At 38.1% G+C, this 25594-nt stretch overlaps 2 non-coding genes across 2 annotated transcripts; one reads left to right on the top strand and one right to left on the bottom strand.

Moving 5' to 3' along the window:
- Positions 1-16146: 16146 nt before the first annotated feature.
- On the bottom strand, positions 16147-16213 carry Smp_tRNA_01586_Gln_TTG.1.1. Its single transcript has one exon. It is a non-coding gene (tRNA).
- A 6325-nt stretch (positions 16214-22538) lies between these two features.
- Positions 22539-22604, top strand: Smp_tRNA_00962_Gln_TTG.1.1. The gene has a single exon. It is a non-coding gene (tRNA).
- The last annotated feature ends 2990 nt before the right edge of the window (positions 22605-25594 follow it).

Raw genomic sequence — 25594 nt, 5'->3', positions numbered from 1 at the left:
TGCAGTGCTTGTATCCCAACACATTGTCAACACTCAACTCACAAATTTTCCAGTATCAGCCAGTTACAAATACGCAGCGTAGAACAAGGCACAAAGGTTACGTGTTTTGGTTTGACCATCCTGGTTTTCTTCTAATCTACTTTTACACCACCAATCATTAGTCGCATTCGTGTCAGCAGATATATAATGGTGTAAAGAGTCAAAAATATAAAATATGACTTGGTTTTCCATTTTCTTCTAATGTGTGTTGGCTCGAATCACATATCCACGAAAGGAAATTTACGAATCCAACTCTGAATAAATGTTGTATCTGTACTCAAACTAAGTGACAAAAAACCTTTTTTCATGTAGACAACAGTCAATAAATTCTCATCCATAATCATGGCATCTATCTTTTTACAAATTCGTCGAGCTGAAGACAATAATTGACACAATAGTAATTATTCATACTCACTTTACTTACTTACGCCTGTTACTCCTCATGGAGGAGTATAGGCCGCTCACCAGCATTTTCCTTTCAACCCTGTCCAGAAAAAGCGATTCCGGTTCATTCCAGTGGCGATTCATTCTTCTAATATCTGCCTTGGTTTCCAGACGCAATGTAATCCAAGGTCTTCTTTTTTTCCGATTCCTCTCAGGATTCCAAGTTATAGATTGTCTCATGATGCAGATTCATGACTTCTTCAATGCGTGTTCTATCCACTTCCAACTTCTGTTCTCAATTTCCTCCTCAGCTGGAACCTGATTTGTTCTCTCTCACAGTAGGCTGTTGCTGATGGTATCCGTCCAACGAACATTGAGTATCTTACGTAGACAACTGTTTATAAATACTTGTACCTTATTGATAATAGTTGTGGTAGTTCTCCAAGTTTCAGCTCCATACAATAGTATTGTCCTGATGTTGCTATTGAAGATTATGACTTTGATATTGCTTGACAGTTGTTTTGAGTTTCATATGTTCGTCGATTGCAGGAAATCGGTCTTTCACTTTGCCAGTATTCGCCTTTACGTCTGCATCAGATCCTCCTTGTTCATTGATAATGTTACACAGATACGTGAAGCTTTACACCGCTTCCAGAGTTTCTCTATCAAGTGTGATTGTGTTGGTGTACTTTGTGTTGAATTCGAGGATCTGGGTTTTACTCTTGCTTATGTTGAGGCCTAGTGATGCAGAGGCTTTTCTAAAGATCTTCGTAATCCAGTCATCTACCAGAAGAAAGAGAAAGGGAGGGAGTAAGCAGCCTTGTCACACTACGGTTCTCTTTCGGAAAGCGTCTGTCATCTGTCCGCCATTCACCACTTTGCACCATAGTCCGTAGTAAAAATCCGGATCACGTTGACAATCTCCTCAGGTACTCGCATCATATTGTAGAAGAAGTTTCCATAATGTTCTCCTATTCACACCGTTGAATGCTTTCTCATAATCAAAGAAGTTGATGTTTAGTGAGTAGTACATTCAATTGATTGTTCAACGATCATCCGTGGTGTCGCGATTTCTTCTGTGCACGACAATCCTCACGGAATCCAGACTGTTGATCTCATAGCTGGACGTCTATTGAGTTTTTCATCTGGTTCAGCATTACTCCTTTGAGAAGTCTCCTTGTTACTCTATAGTGTGATGCCTCTGTGTTTGTCGCATTTGCTCAGATCTCTTTCCTTTGGTATCCTGATGAGGTATCTTTCCATCCAGTCTGTCAGCGGCACTTGTTCTTGCTCAACATTCCTTCTGTATAGAACGTGGAGCATACCTGCAATTGCTTCTATGTCTGATTTGAAAGCTTCAGCTGGTATATTGTCAAGTACTACTGCGTTCCCAATCTTACAATGTCCGGTGTACATTCTCATTTATTCTTTCGTTAATTGAGTGACATCGATAGGAAGGTCTGCGTGTGTTGTTTCGATATCCAGTGGGTCAATGGAGCTGGTCTATTTAAGAGTTCCTCGAATTGTGTTCCATCCATCTGTAACTCTCTTTAAATTTCAGTGACTATATTGCCTTCTCTGTCCTTAACCGGTCTCTCTGGTTTATTATATTTCCCTGCCAGCTTCTACGTGTCATATGGTTGTTACATATTTCCTTCTCTTGCAGCTTTTTCCACTGTCGTTCCTAGCTCTTCCACATATTCCTGCTTGTCAGCTCCATGACTCCTCTTCACTTGCTTCTTTGCTTCTGTGTATTCAACTTATGCCTTGGCTTTTTCTGTTCCAGTTCGGCTGTTGTTAATTGCTGTTTTCTTGTTCTCCCTTTCTACCTAGGGTTTCGATAAAGATTCATTGTTTACGGTGATGTTTAGTACGGCCCATCACCTCCTCGCACGTTCGAATGAGTGCTTTTTTGATCCCTTTCCAACTGCCCTCCATAGTTGCTTTTCCTTTTTCAGTAGACCCTGTAAGTTGTGGAACCTGTTGTTTAAAGTTATCTTGAATTCCTTGAGTTTGTCAGTATCTCGAAGAACTGTTGTATTGAACAATTGTAGTGCTGTTTGTCCAGTGTATCCTTAGTTTCAGCTTCATCTTGTCAACCACCAGTTAGTGGTGATCTGAAGCCATGTCAGTTCCCCTCCTGGTTCTCACATCCATTGACCTTCTGAATATTTTACTGTATTAAATATAGTGAATCTGGTTATCCGTGGTGTGGTCCAGTGAGATCCATGTAGTTTTGTATGAAAATATTGGCCATCTATAACCAATTTGTTGAATGCACATAGACTTGCAAATCTCTCACCGTTGTCATCCATTTCTCCAAGTCATTCCAGTCCACGTCGTCTCATCATATCTTCATAACCGTTCTTGACCATTTAGACTTTGCCGTTTAGATCTCCATCAGCATTGTCAGCTACTTTCCTGGACACTTCGCTATGATGGATCACTGCCTCTCTTATAACTGATCTTAATCATCGTCATTGCTATCGTTGATAGGCGCGTAAAATTGGCTCCCCTTATTATTTGTTTTGCAAATGTTTCAATGATTCTGGTTCCATGAGACAACTATCGAATAAGTGACTCGCATGCTTCTGAGGACAGCATCACACCAACTCAGTGAGTGTGTGGAGCATTTTCCTATTCGTCATCACACTACAACACTATCTCTCACCAATCTATCCTTTTCTGTACAGATTCCATCCAATGGATCTCACTGATTCAGAGCACCAGCATCAAGTAGTATCTCCTCATTTTCATTGCTATTTGACTGGTCCTCATAGTCTACCATATTCTCTGAATGTTCCATGTGATTATAAAAGTTGTTGTTGTGGTTGTTAGAAGGGTCATCGGTTTCATGACCTGTGAAAAATTTCAGCTTTCACCATGAGGCATCAAAATTCTTCAGAATTAAGATCGTTCAACACAGAGGACAGAATTTAAATTGTCTAAATTGTTTGTTTTATTCAGTCTTTTTTTAATGTTTTTTCCTATGTAGATGCGGTTGCTCTCTCCAATCCTAACTCTGCTCTTTTTTCCGGTATTGGGACCGGCAATACACCTGAAGTAGACACAGGCAGAGTTTACGTCTCAATACTAATCGCTGAATCTAGACCAATTCTATGCAATCCGCTAGGGATATCGACACTCAACATAAGTAATGACTGTATCATTATTATCGATTCAGCTGATATCCATCAGTCACCACAACCCATTATAACCTCACAAATTCATTTTGAAGTTATTCATCAACCAGCATACAATATCAGTTAAGTCGAAGTTTAGGTTGAAAGTCAGTTATATCCAAAGTCCAATCCATGATGGTGAGGAGGTGATAAGTATTCACTACTTTGAAGGATCATTAAACTAGACTCCATTAGTAACCCAATGTAATTTACGATAATGAAGGGACTTGAATATGGAGATTATACATATATAATCTGTAAATATCTTTAATTACCAAACTGACACTAGTTTACGTACATAATAATCACCTCATTTAAAGCCATCATAATATAGTATGAACTTACTTTTAGAGAGAACTACTTTAAATTCATTAATTGATGACAGATTTCATTAAACCTTCGATCGATACCGAATAATAAAGTATTCAACAGTGAAAAATGACAATTTAATCTTTAAACTGTGCCAAACTATGCTAATTCAAATGATACCTTATTGTTAGATATTTCAAATATTATTTCTAACATCAAAGAAATTTCTATATCCTTTATTTAGAAGGATGCTTTGATGATTCTGGTTCTATGAGACAACTATCGAATAAGTGACTCGCATGCTTCTGCGAAGAGCATCACACCAACTCCCTGAATGTGTGGAACAACTGAACAATGGAAACATCTATATTCTATATAGGAACTTTCGTCTAAATTAGATCGAGTAATTTCACAGTATTTGAACACTGAGTTGATGTTAGTTATTAAATAAAAAGAAGGCATTTGTCAAATGTGAAGTAAATCTAAGTCTTCGCCTGGCAAACTGGTCCAATCTTTTTCAAGGAAATATATCTTTCTTCCTATTTAATATCAATATTCTATTTTATGAAGTAAATAAAACATTCTCACGTTTATCATCATTTTATTTATTTATTTTATTTATTTGAACACATAAATGTTTGTACAAGAGGGCACCAGATATACATGCGCTACACGAAAGAATGTCACTTCATTTGATTGCGTGAGGGCTGTGATACTGACTAGGTGCTCAGACTGAAGCAGGTGGTCTTCTTAAGAGTCCACACCCACAGCCTTTGACCTGAAGGTCTAACTCACAAGGCAGTGGAGCATCGTAAGGAGATGCAGTCCCATGGTAACCGGTGACCGACGATTGGTTCATACGCCATTTATTCCCTTCAGGACACTGGAGCCCATGCGCACCACCGGTTTAGAAACAGGGTTTTCCAACCTCCCTAGGTGAACTTCCCGTGTCCACCGGTGCGGTTAAAGCACCGGACATTCGCTTTTCGTACTTTCGATTTCGTAAACAACACCATAGTCACGAGAAGGCAGTGAATACGACTTCCTTGGTAGAGGCTGTATATGTATGGCCGTGTGAGAACATTTCGAGAGAGAGAGAGAGGTCGGGCGCTCCCCACTGTCGACAGTACCTGGGTATTTGGGACCTTAGATATACCTTCTAAAATAAAACATCTACTAGTTATTTATATTCGTTATTAAATTTCATTTCTCAGCAAAATAATTTTAATGGCTATCACTCAAATGGCTATCACTCAAATAGATCCATATCGATAAAAATATGTTTTGATGATTCAGATTAGAAATTTATTGCTATTTAAATCAAGAAATAGTTTGTGTTAAATTGTTCCAGGTAACAGATTCAAACTATATTTTGATGATGATGATGATGATGATGATGATGATGATGATGATGATAATGTTCCTATAATCACAAAGCTTTGATAGTTCTTCTACTGTTGATCTATTTTTGAAGGCCCCTTCTTGAAAAAGAAAATGCGTATATATTCTCCTTTCATAACCGAATAATCGAAAATATTTAGGAGGTAAACGTTAGAATTTTCATCCTTTATATCCTATATACATATATACTATGTAAACTAATATCATATCACTGGGTCCCATGATATTTTTACCTAATTGAAAATTCTAACTGCTTTGAACTTACAGATTAAAGTGCATGCATGTGTAGTATGAGTTTATATGTTAAGCCCATATACTTTATTCTAGCTTCTGACCAAGCCAATTTTCCTGTCCATTATGAGTCATGTTTACACTTTGTAATTTATTCACTTATTAACTCTGACCATTTTTTTTTAATATGAGCGTATATGTGTATGCACACTTCGTATCTTATTCAATAAAAATGTAGTTGCCGCTTCCATTTAACTTCTGATATTATACACCGTTAAGATTTTTTTTAACAACGATTATCAAGGTGAATGATTAACAAAGCACGGCACTACACATAATTTGAATGAGAATAATAAACACTAGATGAACATTGAAAATTTGATTTATAATTGTTAAGAGCATAGATACTAACTCATATCTATGATATCATTACAAACTATTGTCAGTATTCAATAAATTATGACTAAGCTAATTTTAACATTTGGAATTTTTAGTAAATAGCATCGACATTATGTTTTGTTGAGATGATCTTGTAAATTACTCGCAATAGACATGAAAAGCTCAAGAAAACATTAAAGAAGCATTTTATCCAATCAGCGTTTGATTAGAAGTTTTACTAAAAATATCATGAAAATGAAAAGTCACATGTAAAGATTCTGATTGGATGATTACTACTACACTGTTACTATGTTTAGTAGTATTCTAGAATTTTCAGTAAAAACCCAAGGACTTTTAAATTACTATAAAAACCTTATATTTTCTGTATATAAATAAAACTTTGAAGTAAAGTGCTTTCTGCATATATTTTGCTCCATTTCTCTCATGTTCAAGTCTCTGTGTAGTTCTAGCTTAGGGGTTACGAAACTAGCTTATGATTCAACTATAGCGTTCAATCAACAAGACTTATCAGTTTTTTTGTTCGTGTGTGTGTGTGTGTGTTACTGAACTGCCAAATGAGTTAGCAAGTTGTTATTCATATTTATAGAGGCTCATGTATACATCAAAATTATCAAATGTGAAATAGTAGTAACCATGAAAATAAATGATAGTGGGCATCTAAAGTACCATATAAACCCTATGCTGTAATTAATGATCAGTAACATTATGAATAGCGTTAACCTGAACAAAAGATGTAGTTAAATTAAACACATCCACGTACATACGTTAAAAGATGAAACCAAGAAGAGTACTTCATGTAACAACAAAAAAATTATCTTATTGTCATAGACAAGTATGAAGTGACAGTTGGAACGAACTCACTTTATACCGAAAAAAAGAATGTTTGAGATAATGAATCATTATAAAAAATATATGGAACGAGAAGCTCATCCTGGAATCCGCTGCTAGCCACTATCTATCTTTACTTATCATCATATTAGTTCTAAATATCCCTAATGTAGTCGGTTAAATATAAATATTAACCAAATCAAAAGATCTAAATAGTTGATACATGATTATAATAAACCTAAACACTAAGAAATGGGTAATTAAATTTGGATTGTGAGTTGAATGTGCTCGGTTTGTTGTACTGAAATCATTTGTTGATTGAATACTTTGCAATATATTTGTAATGGATGTAAGTTGGAAGATGGTGGTTGGAGGTAGTCAACAGGAAACCCTGGACCCGGGTTACGTGCTACTTGGCACTCGTCGGCAAGTTGTACCTGCAATCTTCAAGGAAAGGGAGGCTCCCTGGCGGTTTCGATACCGTGTCACTCAGTTTCACAGTCAGAGACGTTACCACTGAGCTATTCGGGCCGCGACCAAACTCCTGTAGGACTGAGATGTAATCACAATTGATTGATCACTGGGTGGTGATCAATGTCATGCATGTCGAGTCCTTCTTAGTGCTGATCGAAAGCTATCGATCAAGTTGTTTCTGTCTCTTTGTTGTGTTGTAAAGAGGCTGCACTGATAGTGTTCTTTTTTGTTAGGATATTCACAAGAATATCCCAAAAATTATCTCGAATGTAAAATGGTATGTTTCCAGACTCTTCACATAATTCGCATGTTATTTCCTATTGGCCATTATTTACAGCGTCCTAACTATGACTTTCATGTGTCGTTTCCCTATTGGTCAATTTTGAGTCGTCCTAATTATAACCTTCACGTGTCCTTCCTTTCCATTGGTTACTGTTAATAGTCATCGTAACTGTATAAATATGCCTTGTCTGTAAACCATTTTTTTTCTGCTGCTGACCCCATAAACAATTCTCATTTAACGGTTGTGTTCTGATTTAATGGAGTTGGAAACAGTATTGGGGTCGAACTAGGATATCTGAATTTGGTCAATCGGTAGAATTTCGCGTAGTCCTATCGCAATACGCTATATTTCACGTTATAACAATTTGGCGACGGAGATTTTGCAAACAAGTTGCTGACTAGCTATGGATCCAGTTAAATTAGAAGAATTGTTCAAGCAACAGCTGAAGCTGATGGAGATGCTTACTCAGACGCAGATCTCTTCTCGAGTCTCATGTACACCAACAATCCCTCAATCAGTCGACGGTATTACTAGTGGTATTTCAGAGTTTCTTTATGATCCTGATGCCAATATTACATTTGATACCTGGTTCAGACGTTATGAAGATCTTTTTAAAGTCGACCTTGCTGACAGAGATGATTCGTGGAAGGTGCGTCTTCTCCTTCGAAAACTTGGTCCATCAGAGCTTGATAAGTATTGCAACTACATTCTACCGCAGAACCCACGAGACCGTTCCTTCGATGCCACTGTTCAAACTCTCAGTCAACTTTTTGGTGACCATCATTTACTTTTCAATACGCGTTATCGCTGTTTAAAACTGGTCATGAACGAGTCCGATGACTTCTTAACCCATGTTGGCATTGTCAACCGTGAGTGCGAACGGTTCAAGCTCAAATCCCTTACCGATGACCAATTCAAATCCCTCGTATTCATATGTAGTCTTCAGTCACCCGAATTCTCCGACATCAGAACTCGATTGCTGAACCGCCTTGAACAAGACCCAACGCTAACACTTAATGCAATCACCGACGAGTATCAACGCATTGTCAACCTGCAGCGTGACACCACTTTAGTCCAATCTGGGGGCCAGGGTGGTTCCGACGTTCACGCTGTTCAACGTCAGAACAAATCTCCGAGATCGAAGACCTGTGCTTCTACGGAAGCCAGTGCTCCTTCTTTTTCTAATCACTCCAGACCGGTTCAGAAGAAGCCCCCCTCTCCATGTTGGCGCTGTGGAGCCTGGCATTATGTGAAAGTTTGTCCATTCAAACAGCAGATGTGCGATCGCTGTCATAAAGTTGGTCACAAAAGCGGTTTTTGTCAATCCCATCGACCCAATAGTCGTCGAAATGCACAGACGCAACGTCGTTATACTAAAAAGCAGCTTCCTTCATCAAGGAGTTTAGCAGCAGTCTTTCACACTCATGCCGCCACGCGACGCAAATTTCTAACCCTCTCAATCAATGGTCAGCCAGTTCGATTGCAGTTGGACACTGCATCAGATATCACTATCCTGTCGAAAGATACTTGCCGAACCTTGGGTCAACCTCCCATCAAACCATCTTCGCAGACAGCCGTTAGTGCATGTGGTGGTCATCTCCGACTTCATGGTGAACTTAACTGCTGTATTTCGTTCAGAGGTACAACCTTCAATGGTACGTGCTACATCACCAAATCCCCCCTCAATCTTCTGGGTTTAGATTGGTTCGAAGAACTTGGTCTTGCCAATCTACCTATCAGCACTATCTGTAATCAAGTAAAAACTCTTGCTACTACACAACAGCATGCTGCAGACCTCCAAAAACGATTCATTGAACTCTTTCAGCCTGGTCTTGGTCTTTGTTCCACAACTGAAGCTGTTTTGAAACTTCAGCCAGAAGCTACGCCAGTTTTTCGTCCAAAACGTCCAGTCCCATATGCATCCCTACCTCTGGTCGACGCTGAACTGCAACGTTTGGAAACTGAAGGTGTCCTTGTACCTGTTTCTTATTCTTCATGGGCTGCACCAATTGTGGTTGTCAAAAAGTCTAATGGTTCCATACGCATCTGTGCAGACTTCTCTACAGGACTCAACGCGGCGCTACAACAGCATCATTATCCGCTGCCGATCCCAGATGATTTGTTTACTATTTTAAATGGTGGTACCTACTTCGCTAAGCTAGATCTCGCGGATGCTTACCTTCAAATTCCTGTCGCTCGCGAATCGAGAGAACTGCTGACAATCAACACTCACCGAGGTCTTTTCCAGTATACCCGATTACCCTTTGGTATCAAGACTGCTCCAGCGATATTCCAGCAGATTATGGATACTATTCTGGCAGATGTTCCTGGTGTTGCTACGTATCTTGACGACGTCCTTATTGTCGGCTCAACTGCTGATGAATTGCATTCCAGAACATATTTAGTTCTACAACGCCTCCAAGATAATGGTTTTCGCCTTCGTTCAGAGAAATGCCAATTCTTTCTACGCTCCGTTAAATACCTGGGGTTTATCTTTGATGCTTCTGGACGACATCCTGATCCTCAAAATACTCATGCAATCCAGCAAATGCCTGCTCCCACTGATGTCTCTTCACTGCGATCATTTTTGGGAATGGTTAGCCACTATTCAGCATTTCTACCATCACTACATGAGGTACGATATCCATTAAATCATCTGCTAGAAAAGAATGCTACTTGGAATTGGTCCACGCAATGTGAATCAGCTTTTTCAAAACTTAAAGCCATGTTAAGCTCCAAACTACTGTTAACCCACTACAATCCGAAACTACCAATTGTAGTTGCTGCTGACGCTTCAACCCATGGACTGGGTGCCGTACTACTGCATGTTTTTCCCGATGGTTCAGAGAAAGCAGTGATGCATGCTTCGAGAACACTAACAGCCGCTGAAAAACGTTATGGTCAAATCGAGAAAGAAGCCTTGGCTCTGATTTTTGCTGTCCGGCGTTTCCACAAATTCATTTACGGGCGCCGTTTCACTTTGCTCACAGACCATAAGCCGCTGTTGTCAATTTTTGGATCAAAGAAAGGCATTCCTGTTCATTCTGCTAATCGTCTTCAACGTTGGGCGTTGGCGTTACTGAGCTACGACTTCGACATCCAGTATCGACGTTCTGAAGATTTTGGTCAAGCGGATGCATTGTCCAGACTTATCAGCAAGCACTCTACAACTGATGAGGATACACTCATAGCCACAATAGCAACGGAAGATGATTCTGGTGCAACACTATTGGCGAATGCCGTGCGAGCTATGCCTGTTACGGCTGAAAACGTTCGAGAAGCTACCAGAAACGACCCGATTATTCGAGAAACAATCACTTATGTTCAGAGCCGATGGCCAGTTAAGCAGTTCAGTGGTGAGATGCTACACCTAGCGAATCGTCGCAGCGCTCTTTGTGTTGTCAATGACTGTCTGATGTTTGGTGACCGTGTAGTAATTCCAACAACCCTGCGTGCCAAGGTCCTACGCCAATTTCACGCTGGTCATCCAGGGATAAACCGTATGAAATCTATCGCTCGTAGTTACGCATACTGGCCGAACATGGACAAGCAAATTGTCGACTTCGTCAAAACATGTCCACATTGTCAGACAGCTGCGAAACATTCTCCTAAGTTTCCACCAGTACCCTGGCCCAAGTCAGAAAAACCCTGGTCGCGAGTGCACATTGATTTTGCCGGACCCCTACATGGTACCATATATCTGATACTGGTCGACTCCTTCTCCAAATGGCCGGAGATATTGCCGATTGCACCACCCTCTACAACTCGAACCATCCAACTCCTTAACCAGATCTTCGCTCTGCATGGTCTGCCAGAAACAATAGTAACAGACAATGGTTCGCAGTTCACATCCAGTCAGTTTCGAGAATTTTGCTCGCAAAACTCGATCAATCATGTCCGTTCTCCGCCCTACCATCCGCAATCTAATGGACAAGCTGAACGCTTCGTCGATACATTCAAACGTGCCATGCTTAAGGCAAGAGGGGAGGGAACAACACACGATATTATAGAACGATTTCTAATTGTGTACCGGACGACTCCTCATGATTTATTGCCGAACTTCAAATCCCCTTCGGAGGTACTTATGGGACGGAAGCTACGAACAATTCATAATGCAATGACACCCAGGCGAGTAGCCCAACGGAGTCCTCACATGAAGAATACCCGAATTCCTTACGAAGTTGACGCAAAAGTGTATGTGCGGGACTATAGACATGGGTATGATAGATGGATAGAGGGTGAAGTCGCAAAGAGACAGGGGAAGGTCATGTATGAGGTCAGAGTAAACAAAGAAATCTGGACCAGGCACCATAATCAACTAAGGCCAAGAGAATCCAAGGAAAAAGTTGAAGTTACGAAACGCATCCCACTCGATTTATTACTGGATACTTTCCAACTTCCGCCAATACCTACAACGGAGGCAACTCAGTCATCTAATCAAGCAGAACATTCTTCAAGTTCTCGGTCGTTACCTCGAAGGAGGTCGGCACGCAAACGCAGAAAACCAAAGAACTTTCAGGTAAACCCACGATTGCGTCGCTATTAATTTTTTCCAAGGGGAGGTGTTAGGATATTCACAAGAATATCCCAAAAATTATCTCGAATGTAAAATGGTATGTTTCCAGACTCTTCACATAATTCGCATGTTATTTCCTATTGGCCATTATTTACAGCGTCCTAACTATGACTTTCATGTGTCGTTTCCCTATTGGTCAATTTTGAGTCGTCCTAATTATAACCTTTACGTGTCCTTTCTTTCCATTGGGTACTGTTAATATTCATCGTAACTGTATAAATATGCCTTGTCTGTAAACCATTTTTGTTCTGCTGCTGACCCCATAAACAATTCTCATTTAACGGCTGTGTTCTGATTTAATGGAGTTGGAAACAGTATTGGGGTCGAACTAGGATATCTGAATTTGGTCAATCGGTAGAATTTCGCGTAGTCCTATCGCAATACGCTATATTTCACGTTATAACATTTTTAAAGACCGGTGTTGACTACGTTAAGTACGTGATCTGTATCCAAATCACTGTTTTCATCTATTTCAAAAATTAGCATCTAGCTTTTTCAACGGCGTCGCTATAAAACTTCAGTTATTTTTAATTAGTTACCTATTTCCCTAACTCTGTTAGAAAGTCAGAAAGACAGTTAGCTTCAATACACACAATAATTGATGAAACGATTAAAACTAGTGAACATGGTCGCTGATCACACACTTATAATATTCTCTAATCGAAATATTGACTTAACATCATGTTCCTTTGAACTTGGTGAATAACACTACTCAATAGATTTTAAGTAATATGAGTATGTGAGCTATTTGTAAACGATTTTATGCCTATACGTTATTCCAGTAGTTTATATGAATTCACTTGGAAAGTTTTCAGTCTCATCCTCACAAAACCTTAGTTGAATAGCAAAAGAAATCTTTCTCTATAACTTTGAATAATGCATAAATTCAAGACGATGATCAAATTATCTTCAATGAAGAGATTTTATTCTATATTCCATTAACACTTGTAAAATATGTAAGTTGAACAACAAAGATCATAACTTCCATTTAAACAGTACCTGATGGTTTAGTTTCAGATGAAATTCCTCCACAGACTATGAAATTTCGATTGATGCTTACCGAATTCTACTATTCTGAGTATTTTTTTTCTCAACAATTTTATCTTTCTGCGCTATTGATGTAAGACATGAAGTGATGTACATAAGTACGTACCATATTTCATGCTGTATATGTTTGACTGATTAACTATGATAGGCAGAAGTATTAGAATTGATGTCTCAAATAAGAATTATCGAAATGCTCACGCGAATATATAGCCTCTGTCAGGGAAGTCCTACTCACTGCCTTCTCGCACTATGGGTGTTGTTTACGAAATTGGGAAGACGAAAAGCGAATATCCGGCGCTTTAACCGGGTTGGTGGACACGGAAAAATCACCTAGTTGAGTTGGAAATTCCTGATTCCAAACCAAAGGTGCACATGGGCTCCAGGATCCTGAAGAAACGAATGGCGTATGAACCAACTGTCGGTCACTGACTACCATGGGACTGCATCTCCTAACAATGCTCCATTGCCTTGTGAATCAGACCTTTAGGTCAAAGGCTCCGGGTGTAGCCCCCTAAGAAAACCACCTGCTTCAGTCTGGGCACCTGGGCAGTATCACAGCCCTCACACAAATCGAATGAGATTTGTGAGGCGCATATTTATCTGGTGCTTCCTTGTACCAATACTTATGTGTTTAAATAAAATAAAATAAACCGAAATAGTTCTATTTAGGGCAGGTAGACCTAGATGAGCACAAATGAACATATTTAATTTGCATTCCGTAAACATCCAGCAATTAAATGCGAAGGAAACATTAGATACTACAAATACCAAATATCTCTGGTCAACATATATAAAAATAAAAGATCAACTAGACTGAAAATGGGAGGCGGTAAGGGTAGACAAGGATTACTATTATTATTACTATTATTAGTATTATTATGTGAAAACAATTTGATACCTAATCACTATAGGTAATAAGCTAATTATATTACCAGGGCAGGTTTACGAGTGAGAACAAACTGTTTTTGAATACACAAAGGGGACTTCCATTTTCGTATGTCTAAGACTTTAATAAATTTTAGTATACGCTCTTTCACTCTTTCATACAATACTACAAAAGTCGAATTAAGTTCAATCTTATGACCTGTTTCAATTATCTGTTTGGCAATAGAGGATTATGGATGTTTATAATCTACTCTTATCAGGTAATTTGATTCTATTTGTTTCTGTAACCATTTTGGTACATTCACTTGGTATTGTTAATTTGAATCTTCCCATTGATGTTTAGAACTGCAACTGGTCAGTCTCTTATTGGCATATGTGCATACTTTGCGTATTGCCTCGATATAGCCTAAATTGACAAGCATTGTAAGCAAAGATGGACAGTGGCTAGCAGTGGAATCCAGTTTGACGCGGGTTTCGTTGGGAATCAGTAGCTGAGTGGATAAGGCGATGGCGAATATAGCACACTAATTTCATAATGCTGAATGAAAGCAGAAAAGCATAATAACTTCTCAACATTCTATATCACTAAAAGAACTACGAACAAACCCTGATATTGTCTTGTTGAAAGGATCAGGAGTGGTTATCATGAAGAAATGTGAATATAAGAGTAAGATGTTATCTATCCTCAGTGATGAAAGTAAATTCACCCCTGATGTTCAATTTGGAGGTATTAACAAACTAAAGGGAAGAGTAAGTTCAAACCTAGTAGAAATGCTTCACATGAATATTATTGGTGGAGTGGAATTCAATTTTCTAAAACCTATGGGTTCTGAGTATCCTCATTTACATGGATTACCTACAATTCATAAAGTAACCATTCGTTTACGATCAATTTTATCACTGTGTCGATCACTTACACATAGCCTAGCTAAATGGCTAACAAAATTGTTGGATCCTATTTGAAGACATTTATGTAAGTATTCTCTAAAGGATTCTTTTGAATTGGTCGATCATTTAGATGATATTAATATCAAGGGAAAGATTATGTACTCATTTGAAGTGAATTCCTTATTCACAAATCTACCTTTGAAAAAGACCATTGACATCTTATGTGACTAGATATCCTTAAACAACCTTAAATTACCTATCCCTTGAAAAAAATTCTTAAAGAGTTATTACTTTTATGTACTGACAAAGTTCAGTTCACTTTTGAAGGCGAATACTTTCGTCAGATTGTTGGGGTTGCTATTCGTAGACCGTTAGGACCATTACTAGGAGATGTGTTTGTGGCACATGTTGAAAATCTGTCTGAAGACTTATTCGAAAATATGTCACTTTATAAGAGATATGTGGATGAAATCTTAGTTATCTATGAATGAAAGGTTGATATGAACTGCTTATTGAATAAATTGAACACTAATCGAAACCACACCAGTCTCTCGTGCAAAGAGCAGAAGAACGATCAACCTATTCTTCCTAGATATACTTCTAAGAAGACGACAAGATCAAACGACTCGATCAAACGATCCATTTTTCGAAAACCAACGTGGACGGGCCAATACCTTAGTTACTATAGCTACTGCCCTGTGCAATAAAAACGGGGTTTGGTAAGATGCCTATTTAACAGGCTTGATTGTATTTGCACAAACGATGCTATTGATGATGATGATGATGTTAAGTTGTTAAACAATATATTAATGAAGAATGGTTATTCACCTAAATTTATCAATAGATGAAAATTTCATGGCACAGTGAGACCTACTGTAGCCTTGGCGGAAAAAAAGCCTGTCTACATCACCTTACCATTTAGAGGTGATTCAAATAGCTTTTTATTGAAACAAAGGCTTAAATCAGACATCAACAAAACGTATTGTGCAGCAATGGTCTTTATCAAAGAAAGAAAGAGGTCCATGCTTCATTAAAAGACATGAAAACGATTGTGTCATATCCCACTGTGATTACCAATTTAAATGTGTGTGGTCACACATACATAACAATCGTGTGAACATGTACCGAAATGAATAGTGGCTAGTAGTGAAATCCAGGACGCGCGTTTAGTCTTATTTGGGGCTCGTCAGTTTGATCTACCTGCATCTCAGTGTTGATGTTCACTCAGGGATTCGAATCCAGTACCATTGGCTTCAAACGCCATCGCGTTATCCACTCAGCTACTGATTCCCAACGAAACCCGCGTCAAACTGGATTCCACTGCTAGCCACTGTCCATCTTTGCTTACAATGCTTGTCAATTTAGGCTATATCGAGGCAATACGCAAAGTATGCACATATGCCAATAAGAGACTGACCAGTTGCAGTTCTAAACATCAATGGGAAGATTCAAATTAACAATACCAAGTGAATGTACCAAAATGGTTACAGAAACAAATAGAATCAAATTACCCGATAAGAGTAGATTATAAACATCCATAATCCTCTATTGCCAAACAGATAATTGAAACAGGTCATAAGATTGAACTTAATTCGACTTTTGTAGTATTGTATGAAAGAGTGAAAGAGCGTATACTAAGATTTATTAGAGTCCCGAATAGGACGAAACGCGCCCTGTCCTGGATTCCACTACTAGCCACTATCCATCTTTGCTTAACAATAACTATCATCACTCAATTTCATTGGATAAGATACTTTTTCGAAATTTTATGTTACTGATTTTTTGTTAGTAGTGTGATAGTTAGGCTAAAAGTATTGTGAGCAAAGATGGATGGTGGCTCGTAGTGGAATCCAGTTGGATACGTGTTTTGTCCTATTCGGCACTCGTCATCTGGATATATTTGCATCTCAGACTTGTTGATGTTCACTCTGAGACTCGAACTCAGTTCCGTTCCCTTCAAACGCCATCGCGTTATCCACTCAGCTACTATGACCTTATAGCCACTAGCTTGTACAATGGGTTGAAGTTAGAATTCACTTAGTATTGTTTATTTAAATAGGCAATACGCATAGTGTGCACATATGTCAATAAGTGACTGACCAGTTGCAGTTCTAAGACATAAATTAGAAGATTCAAACAAACAATATTAAGTTAATTCAAACTTCACTCCATCGCACAAGCATGTGGATATCAGGACTCAGTGGCCGAGTGGATAACGCGATGGCGTATGAAGCGAAAGGTGCTGGTTTCGAGTCCTAGAGTAAACATGAATCTGAGATGCAGGTAGATTCAGCTGACGAGTCCCAGTTGGGATGAAACGCGCTTTCTGAGTTCCGCTGCTAGCCACTATTCATCTTTGCTTATAACATAGTGAGCACATAAATAGTTTCTGCCTTTTATAGTTTCATTTGTAAAATTACTGTCATCACCTCTCATATTTAGTCACTAGTACATGCATGATGGTTGTCATTTGAAGGTTTATTGGAAATTGTTGAATTTTAACTTGGAAATTCACCAGATTAAGGAGGAACAGGCGTAAGATGGTGGTTGGAGGAGGTCAACAGGAAACCCTGGACCCGGGTTTCGTGCTTCTTGGCACTCGTCAGCAAGGTGTACCTGTAATCTTGAGGGAACGAATGCTCCCTGGCGGTTTCGATACCGTGTCACTCAGTTTCACAGTCAGAGACGTTACCACTGAGCTATTCGGGCCGCGACCAACCTCCTGTAGGACTGAGATGCAATCACAATTGATTGATCACTGGGTGGTGATCAGTGTCATGCATGTCAAGTCCTTCTTAGTGCTGATCGAATGCTATCGATCGAGTCGCAATGTGGTCACCAGTCTAAGTGGCTCGACACTGCGTGCACTATATATATTGAGGTAAGATGGTGGTTGGAGATGTTCAACAAAAAATCACTATAGTTAATAAGCTAATAATATTACCAGGGTAGATTTAAGGTGACCCATAGACTAATACTATACGATTTACCATTCTTAAGTTATACCTAGTCTATCAATTACTGTACCCCCTATTCACAGCCACATTTGCCTAAATCTTATACAAATGTTATTTTATATTTTATGTTACTTTGTATTCAGTTTAATTGGTATATAAGCTCAATATGCTTGAAATATAATGATTCATACATCAGAGGCTGTTCTAAACTTAACTGACTAAGCTAACCAGAAAGCAGAACTGACAAGTACTCTTAGATTGCTCGTACAGTTTCCGTGTATCATTTGATCCGATCAATAATTTGCTGCTCTATAATTGGCGGTCTTATCACCTTCGTACATGAACATGGTATAAACTTGGTCACAATTTATAACAGTTATGCCCTGGTACGGCTGAGAGTGGAGAGAGTACGCTCTTTCTCTCCAAATGCTCACACATGGCCACGCGTATATAACCTCTGTCAACGACCTCTTATTGACTGCCTTCTCACACCACGGGTGTTCTTCACGAAATTGACAGAATGAAAAGCAAATGTCTGATGCTTTAACCGGGTTGTTGGACACGGAAAGTCCACCTAAGGGAGTTGGAAAACCCTGATTCCAAACGAATAGTGCACATAGGCTCCAATATCCTGAGGGATCAAATGGCGTATGAATCAATTGTTGATCACCGACTACCATGGGATTGCATCTCCTCACGATGCTCCACTGCTTTGTGAATTAGACCTTTAGGTCAAAGGCTCCGATTGTGCCCCCTCCCCTAAGAAAATCACATGTTTCAGTTTGGGCACCTGATCAGTATCACATCCCTCACACAAATCGAATGAGATCTGGTGCCTCTTTGTACCAATATTTATGTATTTAAATGAACAATAAATAAATAACATTATATTCAAAAATTAGATATATTAATATACTAAATAAGATTATGATATAAACAATAAAAATATATTGGACATTACTTATAATTATCACCAATTGTTATGCTCCAGTTTGTTTTACTTTAATAATTCACAATAATAAGTAGTATTAAGCATAATTAATGAGAGATATGATTATTAGGATCAATCCATGTTAAAAGATTAAAGATAGATTAGGATTCTTTTTTATTCATAACAGTAAGCAGTTATTTTTTTTCGGAACAAGAGGTATGTACAAGTAGTAACCATCTATTTATAAGAGTTAGTCAGTATGTCATTACTACTATGGTGACAGATAGGATAATGTCATCTATTCACTTTACATAACTGTTTATTCTAATTTTTGGACATTTCAATTTATTCACTTATATATATATATATATACCAGATTTTGACCTTGTCACTGATTGGCTTATTTATTTTAATTGTTTTATAAAAGAATATGAATGTGTGTTTATATGTGTGTCTGTATGTCTTTTCACATATTTTATCCTACTTACTCATTACATGTTTCTATAGTTTGTTTTTGATTGGTTAATAAATATTGTCAGAAGGGGTTTTGTGGAGATTTTAGTAATTTTATATAGTTGATATCATGAGTCAATTGAAGCTAGACCACCCCTACTGATAATGATCATGTGCTCATTAGTGACTGGCTCCATCAGGTATTTCCTGGAGTTCTAGTGAGAAGCAGTAACCAGTGGAGTTCAACCAGGTCTGTTGAGAGATATCAACTGACTGATGACATTGGTGAATGGTTGCTCAAACTTTGTGGATTGCTTGAGGTGAAACATTAACATTGTTGGATACCGGCCAGCTCAGTGGTCTATCGGTTAAGTGATCTGGCGCGAGACTGATAGGTCCTGGATTCGAATCTCGCGAGTGCGGGATTGTGGGTGCACACTGCTGAGGAGTCCTATAATAGGACGGAACGGCCGTCCAGTGCTTACAGGTTTTCCCTATATATATATATATATATATATATATATATATATATATAATCTATATATATATATATATATATATATATATATATATATATATATATATAATCTGTAAATATCTTTGATGAGCTAAACTGACACTAGTTTACGTACATAACAGTTACTTCATTTAAAGCCATCACCATATAATTTGAACTTACTTTTAGAGAGAACTAATTTAAATTCATAAATTTATGACAAATTTCACTAAAACTTCGATCGATACCGACTAATCGAGTATTCAAGAGTAAAGAATGACAATCTAATCTTTAAACTGTGTCAAACTACACTTATTTAAATGATAGTATATTGTTAGTTATTTCGAAGATTATTTCTAACATCAAAGAAATTTCTATATCCTTTGTTTAGAAGGATGTTTTGATGATTCTGGTTCCATGAGACAACTATCGAATAAGTGACTCGCATGCTTCTGAGGACAGCATTTTCCTATTCGTCACCACAGCACACCATCTTTCACCAATCTATCCTTTTCTGTCAAGATTGCGTTCAATGGATTTCACTGATTCAGAGCAACAGCATCAAGTTGTATCTCATCATTTCCATTGCTATTTGACTGGTCGTCATAGTCTACCATATTCTCTGAATGTTCCATGTTATGATAAAAGTTGCCGTTGTGGTTGTTAGAAGGGGTATCGGTCTCATGACTTGTGAAGAATCACGACTTTCATCATGAGGGATCATAATTCTTCTGAATGAGGATTGTTCAACTCAGAGAACATAGTTTAAATGGTTTAATTTGTTTAATGTGGTTAGCGTAGTAGTAGGTTGTAAAGTTGTAGTAATAAGGTTGTTTAATGTGGTAAGGTTGTAAGGTTGTAGTAATAAGGTTGTTTAATGTGGTTAGCGTAGTAGTAGGTTGTAAGGTTGTAGTAGTAAGGTTGTTTTTTACAGGATAGAGTTGTTCACTACTTGTTCAACCCTCCTCCATTACTATGAAAGCGACTGGCAGTATCCTCGGAAGAGCTACTAGAAGAATTAACCTAAATTAATAATAGTTATATTAACACTATATACTTTAGCTAGATATATTGAGCCTTAACTCTCGCTTTTTGATAGACGACTAGGGACGTGATAAGATATAATATAGGGCATCTTCAACTTTAATATTATGTTCATAGACACTCAAGCGGTATAGAACAATGCCTTTGATGTATCCACCAAAGCATTTTCCTGACCATGACGGTACATGTTCATGAGTGCTGAGGATGAGGACCAATGATTACGGTCAATGTAACTGACTCCACAAGAGATGTTAAATTGATAAACACTCATCAATGGGCCCATCATCAATCAACCATTACCTTTTAATATCTTCACCTTCTTCATCTCACTTCAATTTTACCACATGACACACATCATTCTTAACTATTGTGTTTGAATATATCATTTCCTACTCAATCATATTACGTTACTGCTCTGTTGATCCAAACTCATCTTCATTAATGAAAGGATATAATCATACAATTCATTGTAAATTAAATGGTTAAGGTGAGACATTAACGCCGTTGGTTGCCGGCTAGCTCAGTGGTCTATCGGTTAAGTGATCTGGCACGAAACTGATAGGTTCTGGGTTCGAATCTCACGGATGGGGGATCGGGGATGCGCATTGATGAGGAGTCTCATAATAGGACGAAAAGGTCGTTCAGTGCTTCCAGGTTTTCCATGGTGATCTAGCTTCAATTGACTCGTGTTTTCAACTATGAAAATCCATATATGTTTAAAACTTCGTGACATTTATATTATATGACATGGACGTTAAACTAAAGCCATTTAATTTGTTATTAAAGGATTCTAATTATTAAATCCATTCAATTTTATAGAAATTTGCTACCTTTCCATGTAAGGAACAACTTTCTGATTACCGATATGAATGTGTCCACTCTTTATGGTTTATTAGAAAGACTTCAAGAGATTCATTTTTGATATTCATATATTTCAGTGTGTTAATATGGTTATGTGTAAAGAGGGGAGAGTTTGTTGTTATTCATTTTTGTTATTATTTCTGATGTCTGAGAAAATACAATCTGAAGTTGCTTGGAATCAGTGAAACATATTGGAAGCAGATTGGATAACAACGATTAGCTTCTGTTACACTGCGGTCATGAAGAAGAGAATGTCTCACATACACAAGGAGTTGCATTGATGCTATCCAGAAAAGCACAAAATGCACTTATTGGATGGGAATCTCATGAACCAAGGATCATCAAAGCCTCCTTCAAAACAAAAAGAGAGGGCATTATAATGAACGTCATCTAATGCTATGCTATGCTATGCTGTTTTATAATTAATTATCATCACTAATTGATATGATCAGTGAAAAACGACTAAAATGACTTAAATGAACATCAACTATGAGATGCAGGTACTGTGGTGTTGTCTACTTATATCCAATATAAGTAGTATATGGTGATGTTCAGACATAGAATGTATTTTGGCAGAAGATCTATAGGGAAAGAACAGGAATCAAGCTCAATTGGTAAGAAATTGCATGAACAATGGAATTAGAGAAGAAACAATGAAGATTGAGACTATTGGTTGTTAATTTGCAAATTAACTGTCCATTGTATGGTTATTAGAATTTATTGAGATAGTCTGTAATGTTTGCTTAAATACATTCGATTGTCCCCAGTTGTGTTCCGTTCACCACAATACCACCAGAAATAAATACAAACAAACAATACTGAATGAATTTAAACTTCACCCAATCGCACAAGCAAGTGGATATCAGGACTCAGTGGCCGAGTGGATAACGCGATGGCGTTTGAAGCGAGGGTACTGGGTTCGAGTCCCAGAGTGAACGTCAACTCTGAGATGCAGGTACATCCAGCTGACGAGTCCCGAATAGGACGAAACTCGCGTCCTGAATTCCACTGCTATCCATCTCTGCTTACCATGCTTGTGAATTAAGGCTATATTGAGGCAATACGCACAGTTTGCACATATACCAATTAGAGACTGACCAGTTGCAGTCCTAACAAGTCGATGGGAAGATTCAAACAAACAATACTGAATGAAATAAATACAAATGTTTTTGAATTTATTCAAACAAGGAAAACTTTTATGATCAAATTATAAAGTAAACTATTATTGCTTAAAAATAGGACTCAATTATAATTTGAGCAAAACACAATTTATGACGTCTGAAATTATTTCGATTATTGAACCTGCCTTAAACAATATTCCGATTGATCAAGCGAATTCAGTAAGGTTTAAAAAATCTCAAATGCGTTATTAAAACAAAAAACCGAATACATCTAATCTATGTAAAGAAGAAATGTATGCTGTAAAACAGTTACGTAAAGAGAGAAAAATTGTTATTATGAGAGTTTTTCACAGTTGAAATCATGAATCAATTGACGCTAGACCACCATCGAAAACCTGGAAGCATTGGACGGCCGTTTCGTCCTATAATGGGACTCCTCAGCGGTGCGCATCCGCGAACCGGCTATCGCGAGCGAGATTCGAACCAAGGACCTATCAGTCTCGAGCCGAAGCCCTTAACAGATGGACCACCGAGCTGGCATCCGACGGTGTTAATGTCTAACTTCAACCAATCCACGACCTGGTAGAACTCTACCAGGTCTGTTGTAGAAATATCATCTCACTGGAAACAATTGGTGAACGGTCGCTCAAAATCGTGGATTGGTTGAAGTTAGACATTAAAACCATTGGATGCCAGCTCAGTGGTCTATCGGTTAAGTGATCTGGCGCGAGACTGATAGGTCCTGGATTCGAATCTCGCGAGTGCGGGTTCGTGGATGCGCACTGCTGAGGAGTCCCATAATAGGACGAAACGCCGTCCAGTGATTCCAGGTTTTCGATGGTGGTCTAGCTTCAATTGACTCATGATTTCAACTTTGAAATATACTGAAATCTCCACAAATCCCCTTCTGAATTATGAGATTTGACAAGGGAAACACCACTGTTGTTATGAATAATTCTGATTATGAGAAAAAAGTCAATGAACATCTCCAAAAATCAAGATTAACAAATGTAGAGCAACTTTGAATAAGTTGAAAGCCGAAACAGACAAAATGCTACAGGTTTTAAAACCGAAACTAGGAACATCTCTATGATATTCTCTATATTCGAAAAGCAACAAACCATGCAGATTTTATGGATTACCAAAAATACCTAAAACAGATGTCCCAATAAGACCTGTTTTGTTGATTATGCCAATTCACCAACCTACAATCTTTCTAGATACCTAGCTAAGATTCTTTAACCATATGAAAGCCTAATCAAACATGGAATAAAAAATTAGAATGATTTTACAGATGTTATCTCTAAGCTGGATGGTTTGGTCGTGGAGCTTTCATCGTCCTTCTGAACGACATCATCAGCACAAACTTCGGGTAGAAGTGAAGTGTTTGAATTTCTCCACATGTGATTCACAGCTTGTCCTCTGCACCTCGATGTTGATTGGTTCTTATTGACCTTAAATCTGTCATTGTTTATTTCTTTGTTTTGGTTGTATCTCCTATTGATTTGATTTTTGTTCCTATCTTCTTGCAAAATTTTCTTGATTGGTTGATAGATTGGATTGATTTCAATATGTTTGTTTATTGCTGATTGACCTGAGTGCCAAGCTTCTAAAAATTCTTTGGTATTTTTGGAATTGCCTCTGTCCAAAATCTGCACATTTTCCCAGTCGAATGCATGTCCGTAGTTGTCCACGTGTATTGATATGAGTGAAGAAATGTCGTGGCGTTTGACTGCTAATTGGTGTTCATGTAGGCGAAGATGCAGGGGGCGTCCGCTTTGTACAATATAGTGTTTGTTGCAGTTGGTACAATTTATCTTGTAGATGATGTTTGTTTTGTCCTCTTTTGCCATTTCATCTTTTGGTTTGCATACGATTGAGTGGAGGGATGTAAGGACGGCCCGTCGGTAGACTCTAGGAAACCCTAAGAAGCTCAAGAAAGAGCCGCAGACATTCCATCCAATCACGGCTAGGGGAATGTTCTAGAAATGCCAACGTGAAGCTTCTCCATTGGATGGATTAGTTTGATACCTATGTGCTTATTGGTTGATCTAAATGATAATTTATTTTCAGCCAATAACTATAAATACACGAGATTTCTGTGCTATATTTTGACATTGTTCGGGGCAATAAACTTCCTGCTTACCAGTCTTTGTCTTCTCTCTTTTTGCGACGTTGCGGGTTCTATCGTTCAAGTAGTCAAGTAGTTCGCGGAATATTAAAAATCAAGGCTCTAGATATAACAACTGGCGACGGGGATGGGATCAATAAATTCATTCCTCTCCAATTGCACGTCCATATTATTACGACTTCACACGTTATAACAAGGGACTTTGTTGGTTTGTGAATCACATGTGGAGAAATTCAAACACTTCACTTCTACCGGAAGTTTGTGCTGATGATGTCGTTCAGAAGGATGATGAAAGCTCCACGACCAAACCATCCAGCTCAGAGAACAAACCAACATCAAAATCACCCACCTGAGCTACAAATCTTCTCCACCATCTCAAGATGTTATCTCTAATATTCACATAGAAGAAGATCAAATAATGACAAGTTTTGATGTTTTCTCATTATTCACTAATGTTCCAATTAAGAAAACATTAGATATTATATATAATCTATTAGATTCCGACATTGATCTTAAACAACGCTGTCCTTTAGTTACCTCGGATATTATTAAAGCGTTAGATCTATGTTTACGTTCAACTATATTCAGTTTTCGAGGGTATTTATACAGACAGACAGAAGGTGTAGCTATGGGATCACCGGTTTCCGTAATTGTTGCTAACCTCTTTATGCATT

This window comes from Schistosoma mansoni (genome assembly GCF_000237925.1).
Source record: "Schistosoma mansoni, WGS project CABG00000000 data, chromosome 3 unplaced supercontig 0083, strain Puerto Rico, whole genome shotgun sequence".
Classification (NCBI taxonomy): domain Eukaryota; kingdom Metazoa; phylum Platyhelminthes; class Trematoda; order Strigeidida; family Schistosomatidae; genus Schistosoma; species Schistosoma mansoni.
This window is presented reverse-complemented; position numbering and strand designations above follow the sequence as displayed.